Source organism: Lepisosteus oculatus, chromosome 19 (assembly GCF_040954835.1).
Source record: "Lepisosteus oculatus isolate fLepOcu1 chromosome 19, fLepOcu1.hap2, whole genome shotgun sequence".
Lineage (NCBI taxonomy): Eukaryota > Metazoa > Chordata > Actinopteri > Semionotiformes > Lepisosteidae > Lepisosteus > Lepisosteus oculatus.
In genome coordinates this window covers 548,003-561,189 of record NC_090714.1, presented here as the reverse complement: position 1 = coordinate 561,189, position 13,187 = coordinate 548,003, and the positions used below count along the sequence as shown (strand labels likewise).

Genomic DNA, 13,187 nt, shown 5'->3' with positions numbered 1-13,187 from the left:
AAATCTTTGAAAACTAATTACAGTAGAAGAAAATACTTATCTTCCAAGTTTCATCAATAACTCACACAAAATGACTTCCTAACACCAATATATTCTCTCTTAAGTATTGTCAGTACCGCTAAAAATCTAACAAAACAAAGAATGTATTAAAATTATAAGCATTCTACTATAAATTCTGAAGTATTAAAGATCTACTGACACCCTGATAAATGTCCTTTCTCCATTCTCTGACGTTCGTATCCATGACTTGTAGAATACACTCCTTGTTTAGCAGAATTTTAATGGGCTTTTCATTTTAAAAAAAGTATTGTTTGGGCATATACTCAAGTATAGATACAAACTGATTGCTAAATTATTACACATACTTTGAGGAAGTTGTATTGCTTTACAAAGGCTTAGCCATCAAAACGTGCCAAACTGGCATTAAAAACATAAGAACATACAGTACGAAATGTGACAAATTATACATTCATTTGATCAGCTTAGCTTGTCTGATAAATCGAATTGATCCCAAGATCTCATGCAGCTGTTTCTTGAAAATAGCCAATGTATCAGCTTGAACGCGGCTCGGCAGCTTTTTCCAGGCTCCCTCGGCACTCGATGTAACAGTTTCTCCTCTCAGTTTTACATGTAGTCAGATGTACTGTCTGTACGAAATAGTATTTTATGTCAGGACTTTTACCCATGAACCATTATTGATTGCAAACCTTCAAGAAAAAGTGTTTGATCTTACTATAATTGATTCAATTTGTATTTTACAATTTCATGAAATGGGGTTAATCATTTCAAGATTTCATTATTTTCCAATGTGCATCAAGACAAATGCCAGCTATATTTATGTACTAAGACTGAAATAACCGTTTTACTTGCATGTCAAAATAAGAGTTTCTTTTATACCTCCCACAAACGAGCAGGGGGCACAACACTAATAACTGGCAGACGTGGTGTTCACATTTAACAGGGACTATGGTTTTATTTTTAAAAAATCTTTTCAGACAAGGAAATACTAAATTATTTTTTTAAGGTCATTTCATAGAAATGTCAAAAGACAGCAAAGCTGTTTTGATTTGCTTCTTCCTGCACGTTATAAACTGGTGAATAATTTATTGATTTGAATTTGATAGTTTCACTTGTAATTTTGTTGCAGTTAACTTAAAAAATCACTGATTAGTAATCCAATAAGAAAAACAAAATCTGTTTTTAAATGTCTTAAGTGTTTGAAGACCAAACTAAACCTAAAAACAAAGCAATCCAAAAATATTGATATACATTAGTGAATTACATTTTATTAGTTTTACAGGACACTTCCATTTTATTTCAAATTAATTTTTTATAAATGCCTATAATTGTTGAGGTGTTTTATGCATACCAGCACAATTAAATCACTTTTTAGGATTACTCAAAACTCAGACCTTTGATGTGATTTCTCAATCATTTTGTTGTTTAAGGTCTTATTTTGAAAATGTTCTATTCTCATATAGAAAGACTCATTTCACTTTGGTTCCACTTGCTGGATTCCAATGATCAAGTATTCCTTTCTCTCGAGCTGGGGATATTTTCAACTCAAGCACTTTTACTGAGTTTTGTTTGCTGATGCAATCCAAAATGCTGAATATATCAAGAGAACACACAAAATAGTTCACTTTTAAATGAAATAAAAATGCGATAAGCAGTAGGACTGTGCTGGTAGGTGTCCAGCTGGTAGCGAGTCTATCCGCAGGTCACTCCTTCCGGAGTCTTCCCTGCCTCTGCTCCTGTATGTCCCGCAGCCCTCATCGTTCCTCTCAAGGAACCGTCTCAGAGACCAGCGAGAGTCTTGACAGCCCCTCTGAGTTCATGATTACACATTGATAACTGATATTGGTCTCGGAGTACTTTACCAGCTCAAATGTTTATTTTGTGCTGTAACTCTGAGCACTAAACTCTAGAAGCAGTTGTGTGAACGCATTACTACTGGATATACAATCCAGTGCTGTTGAATGTACAAGCTTTCTGGCTTCCCCATATCTTCTGTTTCTGTTCTATTTTTGAAGTTTATTTACATTTAATTTGCTCTTCACATACTCCAAGAGTAGTAGAGCTCACAGGTCAATGTATAATCAAAACTAAATATTCTACCAGCCTACTCATTCGTAAATTAGTTAATTAAAAATAACTTTGATACAAGCGGTAATATTTATCGGAACCTCTTTGCTTATTTTGTATCATGTTTAGCTTTAAATATTTTGTGTTCCTATCAGTCCATTGAACATGTTCTTTCACTTTTCAGGATTTCTAAAATGTTATTAAAAGTATGCTTTCTGAAAATCTACATGCTAATATGCTAGAAATCATGGAAATAGATGGAAACAAAACGGAAAGATGGAAATAGTTCATCGACATTAATTTCCCGAAGTGGTTGCCGTTATAAGGTGCTCTTTTTGCATTACATCTTGGACTTGACAAGTCTTTATGTAGAAAAATAATACAGGACGCACTGTGATGGACAATTTAATTGATGTTCAGATCAGTAATTAAAATTAAAAATGTAAAAATAAAATGAAGATAAACACAAATGGAAGCTGAAAAAATGCAATGCTATTGTTGTCTACAAAGTGCAGTGGGGTGATCAAGACTTACTTTCTTCGATCCTGTGTAAGGGATCTTTGTCACAACTGAAACAATGTACACTAGCTAACTATCTCGGTATATAAGTCTGCTTCATTTTGAATGCATTTCTTCTGTTTGTACAAAGCAAGGGAACAGTTTGTTGGAACCGCTCTTTAAAATGATCTGGGTACAAGAAAACCAAACAGACAACTAAAATTTACAAACCAATTATACAAATGTAATGAATATAAAAAGCAATGCATAATTTTAAAATGTATTTTTTATTAAATATGTTAAGGTTGATGGTTTCTGGTTGAGTAACTGGAGACATTAAATTCCATAAAGCAAAATAAATCTCATTAGCTAATTAAGGACAAAAGAGAGGAGTAATCAATCATTTTCTGTTTGTTACTACTGAAACGATGTACACTAGCTTACTACTTTGGTGAAGAAATACACTTCATTTTGAATGTCTTTTTTCTATTTGCACAATGGAAGGGCTTGACTTATCACACGACATGTTATCACAAGCTTCTTTTTCCCTAAACACAGAACATTACCACTACAGTTGGCTTATCACATCGCCCTGAATCTAGGAATATTACTTGAGCTCTTAAAGCTCGCTGCAAGGTTGCTGAATCTAGAGCAGAAAAGATGTCTGACTTGAACACAGAGGGGACTGGCTGAGGAAATGAAGGTCAATGCGGTTGAGCTGCAACAAAGCACATCTTTATATAACCCGAGAAAACATCAAGTGACTTAATCTCAATGCTTTAAAAGAGTCTTGCATTCACAGAGAATTGCATAATAAAGGAATCAGGCACTAATAGGTCGTAACTGTAGCCTATTTTCAAAAGATGCAAACTCTAGTAATACAAAGTCTATTGATATTTTGACCTCAATGGGAAAACCACCTGGCCATAAGAACTAAGTCAGACTCCCCCAAAAGACGCAAGTAGATTTGAACAACACTATGTGGACTTAATGTCACAATTATAACAATTTTGATAATCATCATGATCAATAGTTTCTGACAGCTACAGTATGTCTAGCATTAACTTGCATGGCTTGCAAGTTGATACCTGGCCATATGGATAAAGCAGTCAGAAATCCTAAAACATCCAAGCAAGTTTCTGCATGGAAAAATCCAGATTAAGAATGAATATGGAATGTACAGCACATCAATAATCTTTCATTATTGAAGATCAAGTTGGATCACACAATAGGTGAGAGAGTAGACATTTGCCCATTGTCAGGAGTTCTTACAAGCAATTAAAGAAATACATTTGGCTGACTCGTTGACAAAAGATACCCGATCTTATGGACAAGGCGATGAGACCCACAGAAGCAAATGCACCAAGAGGGTCCCACATGCATTAGTGCAGGATAAATACTACAAAATCACAATAAAAGGGACTGCAGAATGCATTTACATTTAAGTCTAATATCTAATTACATTTGTAAAGGCATATACAGAAACCAATAAACGGAACATCTCTAGAACGTTTCACTTTAAGTACTTGGCTCGAGGGCCAGGTGGATGAGACAGTAGGACACTAATAAAATAAGTCAACCGCGCTGCTTGACAATTCATGCTTCCGCAAAGAAGTTACATTCGCATTTAACAGGTTTATAGAGAATGTCCAATAGTCAAGACATTTCGTCCCAGAAATAAGATGCATTTTTAAGCTAAAGGTTTTGGCTTGCAAACCACTTCAATAAAAATGATCATGTGGATGAAACTGTATTAACCTCATGAACAAATCAAAATCACTGAGCATTTCTAGATTCTTTATACGAGATTACATACAAGTGCGATGAAGACTGGACACTTGTATTCTGAACCATGAGCAGGATATCTGTAACAGGCCACATTTGGGCACTGACAAAACTAGCAGAGGCCTTAAAAATAGAAGCATTCGGGTGAAGGTTTATACCGTCGAGTCGCGACGCCTGAAGCTGGAGCAGGAGAGGCAGTGCTTGTGCCAATCGACCAAGCTGCGCGGCTGACCTGGAAACTCTGGAGCTCTGGCCGTGGTTTTATTATACATTTGTGACCAACTAAGACGTGTTAGTAGAATGCTGATCAAGAATGATTTTAAGAACGTACTGCAAGTATTGATTTGTTTTTGATGAAGGCCCTCAAGACATGCTGTTAAAACCAAAGATGAACCCCAAATAACACAGAGGAGCTCTGCAGAGGGGAGGAGGTGCAGTTCATCATGAGCAGCACAGTATCAGTCTAAAGTTACAGATTTTAATAGCCATCTTGCAGTCAGGAAGAAAAAGATTTAATTTCATATGCTGTATGGGACACAAACCAGCCACAGGCGCAGTTCTCTAGCCACAGAGCCACTGCACAACTTTAGACCTTGCTGCAAACTGTGTAGGCCCTGAGAGGAATAACATGACATGAACTACAAATGACAAACTCCTCTGGCTCTTGATTTGTAAACTGCCTTCTAATTTAAAACTTTATATCCAACTATCGCGTTATAGCATGAGCTGAGAATTCAGCAGTTCCAAGGGGGCTCGGAACGCCATGGCAGTCTGCAGTGTACCGTCTCATCTTGAAGGCAGACTCGGCAAAGAATGTTGTGGTGTTAGTATAACAACAAACATGGGGAAAGGGAGGCACAGTTATGCTTTAGAAGACTCCCATGTCATTTGTCACTCCTCTTTGCAGTTTGAGAATTGCTTTGGATCTTCTGCTCAAAGGGTTCTCCAGGATATCTGCTCAGGAAAAGTCATTGTGTGGCTGTGACTAAAGAAACACAAAGGGGTATGTTTTGCTCAAATATCTTACAAGAGATAATCCAGCTGTCAGCCCAAAACAAATCAATAACTTACAACCTGCTTTTTACTTTTTTTAGGAGACCTACACACATTGATTGTACATTACTTTAACAGGAGTTTATTCTCCTCAAAACCACATTATAAACTTACTTTCATTCTCAACTCTTCATAATATATCTGAAATATAAACAGACATTCAGACTGCTTTATTTTCCAGTACTGCAAAGAGTGCGTGCCAATGTCTTTATTGCTAAATGAGGTCAACGCAAAACCACCCAGCAAACTCACTTGAAAATGCAGTCCTACATTTTCATACCTGGGACATTCTTAATTACCTACAGTACTCCTGAACATTTTAGATTTATAAACATGAGCAGAAAACCACAGATGCCAGGTTTTTTTTAGTACTAATTTTATTTTAAGCACAAGAGTTGTCTCTGCTTTTTGCCAGCCCTACAAGACTTAAATTTATAGATTCCTTTCACAGAGGACAAAGTACACTGGGAAACAAAATGAGTAAATAGTAAGGAAAATAGGGTATTTTCCCCCTCTGCAGCATAAATATCAACATCTACTGGCACATTAAAGGGACCACCTAAAAACATTGATAAATTATATCTGGCTAATGAAACATTACATAAACCTGTGTTTCATATTCATTAAGTTTATGCAGTATCCTACAGAATTTCTTTTTCTAGGTCTTCTCTAAAATGTCTACTACCATGAGAAAAAGGTTAAAGTGAGTGAACAAGTAAAACAAAATGCGTTTTTTTAAGACGGGGCATGAATTGGTTTTCTCTGCCTTCCAGAAAAAGGCAAATAAAAATATTGACATTTTTACGATAGTATTCCAATACTGCCGGCCCTAAAGAGGCTTTTTATAATGCCGAGTTAGAAAAAATGTTTTACATTTACTTTTTTGCACTTCTCTGGTATTTATGGGTTTACAAAATACTGTAACGCTTACGGCCGACAAGCACTGTGTGTAAGAGCCGGCGAACCAGAGCAGGTGACGTCACCGCCCTTCCCTGTGATAGCAGGACCACAGGTACTGGGCTGTGGGGAGATCTCTCTTCGGCTCACCGGGCTGGGTCGCTGCAGAGAGACGCGGAAGTCCCGGGTTCGAGCCTCTAGTCGGGATGGGGCCGACCAGATGCGGCAAGGGCGCCCGCCTGAGCCCCCGTTGCGTTACAATACCCATAAACTGGGAAAGTAAAATAACTACGCATGCATGCGAGAGAGAGGCGGGCTTAAGTCCGATTGGTCAAAAGTCGCTGAATGACAGCTGCTCTGACCCATCAGAAGAGCTCTTTCTAGAGCCGGTCGATTTGAACGTACTGGGCTTCAGCCGCCATCTTTGTTGTAGAAATGTTTTGCTTTTATAAACTCGTGTATATTCACAGTAAAATGGAAGCGCTCTCTTAAGGTAAGTGAATATGTTCTTTATGCATTTCAGCAAACCTGCTTTTGCGCTTGTATTTTGCTAGAGAACCGAAAAATTAAATACATGTCCTGCCTCCAAAGTGAAACGCGAGATGAATAACTGGAAAAGGTTCATGTTTATGCTGGTGTATCTTGTGAAACTGTTCTAAAAAGAGCAGCTTGTCTTGTATTTTGTAATGTATAGCACGCGATACCTTTGTTTTGCTGGTAAAAAAAAATATTGCTTAACTGTTATGCATCTTCTGAATGCTATTGTCAACATTACTGTTTGTTTATTACAAAAGTTTCACTGCAGTGAAAAACAAACAATTGCAATGTTTTGAGAGACGATGAAGTGTTGCCTTTGGGAATGACAAGTGTGGCGTTGAAAGCGAATACACACGCTGAGGAGGTGTAGCTTTCGCCTTGTGCTTTCAAATGTACCCCTCCAAGGTGAATTTACCCCGGGTTTTCGCAAGCAGCAAGTCTTCCTCCAATACGTTTTGCCAGTATTCTGCTCCATCCATGTTCCCGTTTTTCATGACGGGCTCCCCACTCCTTGCAGATGACCGGCAGCAGTACGGAACAGCTCACGAAGCAGGACTGACTGCAACAAAACAACCAGACTTCTTCGAAAACCACACCTAACTCCGCCAGCCCCGTGGGGCTCCTTATATACAAAGTAGGCTAAACGATTCCCATGTGAAAATGTAGCTCTCCGCCCCTCCACTAATTAATTAAAGCACAGTGCGCCTCGTGTGAACTCACTCGTAGACAACAGAGGCAGGTAAACTAAGTACCATCCTTTGTGCAGATGGCCAAGCACACAGTACTGCAGCTGGGTGAAGTTGTTGCCATCAGTATGCTTGACTGCAGTGACAGTGCTCAGTAATCCCAATACCATTTATCGCATTTGCAGTATCACTACCTTGCAAACACCATGTGGGATTTTGTTCGGCTCCATAAAGCCTCCTTTTTGGACTGACCAGAGTATTGCTTACCCCAGCAATTTCTTGCATTTTCTCCCATCTCAGCCACTGCACGTTTTCAAAGTTGCCGCTGACATCACTAACAGGTTTTGTGCTTGCCTGTGATTTTAATGTGATTGACTTTACCGTGCTCAGAGATGGTAGTGAGGGTCTTTAAAATATTTGTATAACTTAATCCTGATCTCTTCCTTCATACAACTTCCCAAGTTATTCTGAAAGCTTCATAGTTAATGATTTCTCACTACCTGTGTTGGGGGGTGGTGGTGTTACAGATATTTATTGTCAAATCGTGTGACAACTTATTTTTTCACACAGGCAGCAGTTACCAGCTGTGTGGCTTGTTAAGAAAATTTTGTGCACATAAATTTTTTTGGGTTTCCCACAGCAAACAGTTTGAATACTTATGCTAAATGTGTATTTATTCACACTTTGTTTTTAATGAGCTTGCACTTTATTGCGTTATAGAATTATATATTCTCTATATACAGTATAACCGGTACAGTTACATCCAGGTGGGGCCGCACACTGGTGGTGGTGGAGGGGATCCCCATTACCTATAAAGCGCTTTGAGTGGAGTGTCCATAAAAGCGCTATATAAGTGTAAGCAATGATTAATTATTATTATTATATGTACTGGTACAATGGAATTCTTTCTTAGAGAATGTCTCTCGATTGTTAAAAAAGTGTAAAACACAAAGTGCAGACAGTGCATCAAGACAATATACAAACAAACAGTAGACAATGCACAAGTAAACAGTTTGAATGTAAACAATGCAGACACGTAAACAATGACTGCAGATGTGCAATAAATAAAATTATAATGAGGTAGAGGGTGTAGGTGTGGTCCGAGGGGCATGGCCAAATGTGTTCGCCAATCGCACTGTTTGTGGGTAGAAGCTATTGAGGAATCTTTTGGTAAGTGTCCGTATGCTCTTGTATCTCCTGCCTGTGGGCAGTGAGGTGAAGAGCTCGTGGCCGGGGTGGTGACTGTCCTCTGTGATGGCCAGAGGTTCTGAGCTGTTAAGTCTCCGGGACACCACAACCCATGATTTTCTGGGCCACATTCAGCGTTCTCTGCACTGCCTTCCTCTCTCGAGAAGACGTGTTGTCGTACCGCACGGTGGCTCCATTGGTGATGTTGGGGTTGTGTTTATAACAAATATTATTTGCTACTTCAAATAATCGTAGCAATGGTGGTCAATTGTCAGTGACCACCAGCTAAAAAGCAACAGAATGTGGAACCCGTGCAAGGGGCTGAATACATTTGCAAGGCACTGTAAGTATAAGAGCATATCTGTGTGGCTCCGAGACCAGCGATCAGACACTGTGTTCCCAGTCTGTATGAGAGGAGTGGTTCAGGATATGATATGACAACATGTGCAAACTGGTTTACAGCATGAGTCACAGATGTACAGCTTGCACTGCTTCCAACAGCCTGTGACATTCACAGTAGACTTACCTGCTGATGTTAATCAGCATAATAAATTTACCTGTGTCATACCTAATCAATAAACTGTTGGTTTTTTCCAGATGACACCGTTGTTGAAAGTTTTAGTTTTTCTGATGCTCAGTTTATTTTTTAGTTTAGTCCAATCTTATAAATGGTTCTTTCACAGACTAAATGAATGCATTATCATACCTTTGATGACTCGTATCATTTTGGAGCATTGTAAATGGTTATCAGACTGTTAAATAATGGTGGATGTGTCATACTTAGGCTGTATTGCAATATATGCAAGTGAATGGGGATTCTCAGTCTCATCAAACAGAGGGACACATTTCAAAATTAGCACAGGTTTGCAAGGTAATTATGCTCTGAATAACCAGTGTATCCAGTACGGGGTCGGAGGGAAGCCGGAGCCTGTGGGCACAAAGCAGGATACACCCTGGGCGAGACGCCAGTCCGTTGTAGGGCAAACACACAGGGGCCAGTTCTCCCTGAAGCCAGTTCACCTACCAGTATGTCTCTGTACTGTGGGAGGAAACCCTTGTGAACATGGGGAGAACATACAAACTCCACGCAGACAGCACCCCAGGAATCGAACCCAGGGCTCGAAAGTGTTGTGGCAGCAGTGCTCACCCCTGCGCCACTGTGCAGCTCCATGACCGCTGCTTGTTGTTTTTACACTCTTCAGTAGGGCTGAAACAAAGTGAGACGTGACCTGAAATAGCTGAGGGTGGGGTCTGCAGGTTGCACAGAGTACTGAGTGGCACACGTCCCCCCCAATCACAACCAAACAGGAATTTGACCTTTTTCATGAAACCTTTTCAGGCAATTCTCGGTAGCCTCGTGGGCTACATCTGAGTACCCCTGGGTCACAAAATTGGTCAAAATGTCACAAGCCGTCACAAGCCGTCTGTACTGACATTAATGTTTTGGGCAGTTCAATCACTATTCCTCTGTAATGCTGTCACAAGTTTTGCTGTTGTCATAATATCACACGTTTCTGGCCCTTTTCCTCAACTGATACGATTTGTGTTGCTGCTGCTGTTGAAGAGAGGATGGGAGACCTTCACATCATGGGAAATGGAGGCAAATCCCCACTTACATTTTCAGCGGTTGATGATTTTATGGTACACAAAAGAGCAATAAGAAACATAAAGACAAGATTGACTATTATGTGGCTTAAGAATCCATTATATAAGATTATGTAGTCAAAAAGCAGAAGGTGAAATCCACTTATTAAGCTAAGCGCTAGGAAAACCACATGCATTAGTTATCAAATATGGTTAATTACATGTTTGTGCCTTTAGTAGCACATTAGTTGTTTACAAAGTGAGGAGTAGCAGTTGTGTGGTTGCTATGAAAGACCACAGATGCAGTTATTTTATTCTGGAACGGTTTGCAAGTCGTAATGATGACAAGCTGCCAGCTGTAATAATCGTAGTTTCCTAGCAGACGAGGAGTTATTTTTTGTATGTATTGGGCATCAAAAGAAAATGTTCAATTAAGACGGATGGTGTCTGAACTCTGGATGCCTCAGTGTCCAGCTCATCCCATTGATGTTCAGTGGGACCCTCAGTGTGTTGGAGGCTGGACAGAGTTAATCATTGATAGACCGTGTTTGTCTGCAACATCAGATGGAGAGTGACAGTGCATGTATTCCAGCCTCATGCCATTGACAATACAATACAATGACAACACAACTCTTTCACCATTAGCAAAGCATATTGGTGACATTGTGTTTATTTGACTTTCTGCAGGCAGTGTGATTGATAAACATGTTATGTCAAAATATCTCAACTTAATAAATGAACCAACGGCTGACCACTTAGTGTGATCCTTGCTGAAAAAGCTGTCGCCAGTATCAAAGCTGTCTGGTTGAATCAGTAAAAACGTCTGGCCAAAACGTAGGAAATCCTGACATCGGTCAGAAAATTCTGATGCTAGTTCTCCTGTGTACAATCCAACCTCAGCAACACATTATGCACTGTTTGGAAAGTTTTTTAAGATCTTAAAAATAGCAGAAAGTTGAGGTGTTGATGTCCTGAGAAAAAATGGCAAGTTTTTCTAGAAGCACCTTCATGTTTCGAAAAGATGTTTGATCTGCCCTCTGCAGATGGAGGTTGAGTTCATTCATTTGCGTGGAGATGTTGACTGGAAACATTCGTTTTGCAACCTTTTTTCATTGATCAGTGGACAACTTGGAGCACAATCAGCATGGTCTTTCTCCTGAACAAATCTCTGCAAAGGCACTGAAATGAGCCAACATCTCAAGTGCTTTCTTAGCAACTGCCGTTTTGTTGCCTTCACACTTAGGTGTGAAGTGTTATCAGCAGCACTGGATTCTAAGCTTTGAAAACACTTTGCTAGCTGCACTTAACGTAGTGCGGTAATTAAACCAAATGAATCATTTTTTCTACACCAAAGCACTTTCATTGGGTAGCATGTTGTAGAAAATTACAGAAGTCAAGTATATTTTCTAAGTTAGTCTTCTTTGAGGCTTATTAGACATTTATTGCACATGCTGTTAAAAATCCATTATTGGCACGCGTGTGTAGGTTGGAAACTCCTGCCCTGAACATTCAAGCAGACTGTCAGGTAGCCATTGTGTTCTCCATTTAAAAACTCCCTTTCCTTCACTTAAACAATGTTTCCCAAAAGCAATTTTTTTCTTCAAACAAACTCTTCTCTTCCAGTCGCCAATGGCCTGGTGCCCCAATTTCACAAAGCCTAGGCAACCTTTGGTTAACTGTACACCCCTCTTGTCAATTGTTTGTAACCATTTTGGCTCAGGCAAATCCTCTGGGTTGGAGGGATTATCAAAGAGTGAACTCTGTATTCAGGGATGTAGACTGTGACTCTGATCTACAGAAGACCAGCTGAAGAAATTTCACATTGTGAAAAATCCAGGGTTAAGAACCATCTTATGAAATGCGAGGAACGGATCTGAAGTGAGCTCCTCATGCAAGGAAATCCTCACATGTTGCCAACCTGAAGTCGTTTCACACAGAAGCATGGGCCCAGTGCTTACCCAGGCAATGTGAAAGTTTGATAGTTACAGAAAATGTCTACTTGTCAGGCAGTGCTGCTCAAGGAGGTGACACTAGTTGCCAAACCTAATAGTTCACATGTCGATACTTACCATTGGATCATTTTAGTGAAATCCAAATATCGCACGTCTTTGTGCTTCACATTTAATCAGCTACAGATTTTCATGGTATAATTGCTTTAGCTCAAAATGTGAGAAAACGGACCACTGAAGAAAGTCCACAAACTCGGCACTGTATATTTTGATTAAACAGTGCAATTATGCCAAGAACCTTAAAACTCCCAAAATCTGTGTAGTTTATCAAACACCAACACCATCCAGGTACACCCGATCTTGCAAGAATCCAACTTGACAAAGAGCTATATAGACTCCGTCTTGTCCCACGTGTCCTGGAATCCTCCCACTGCAACAGTGCTGTTCCTTCAGCTCTAGCTTGATTCCCAGCATAGGCTGGCTCTTCACATCGCTAGGATGAGTTCCAGCCTTGTGAATCTGCTCCATTATTTTATTTTGCAATGGTCTTTGCATGGTTGCAGTTTTTGTAGAAGACTTTTCATGAAGATGCACATGGAAGTCACCAAGGGGGGTTGAGAGCATTCACCAACACCCATGAAGTGAAAGCAACCTTCTCATTTCACCTTCCACCTCACCACCTATAAAAAGTGACAGGGCAGCTTAAGACATCCCTGCAGTTCATCATGCTCAAATGCACTATACTGCACGTTCAACTCGGTGCTGCAATCACAGGTGGAAGAGCAAGTGTACCATAAGACTATTCCAATTGCCAAATTTCAGCTTACAAAGGGTTGTGTGGAACATAAAAGTTGTGTAACTAGGAGTTTCTGTATTCCATGAAGGTTTCATGAAGACAAAGAAAATGTTCTTAAATGCTGAAACA

At 39.6% G+C, this 13,187-nt stretch overlaps 1 protein-coding gene across 1 annotated transcript in view; it reads left to right on the top strand.

Moving 5' to 3' along the window:
• Window positions 1-13,187, top strand: part of LOC102699240 (bifunctional apoptosis regulator) — a 51,388-nt gene that overhangs the window by 2,670 nt on the left and 35,531 nt on the right. The gene's annotated exons all lie outside the window — the stretch shown is intronic.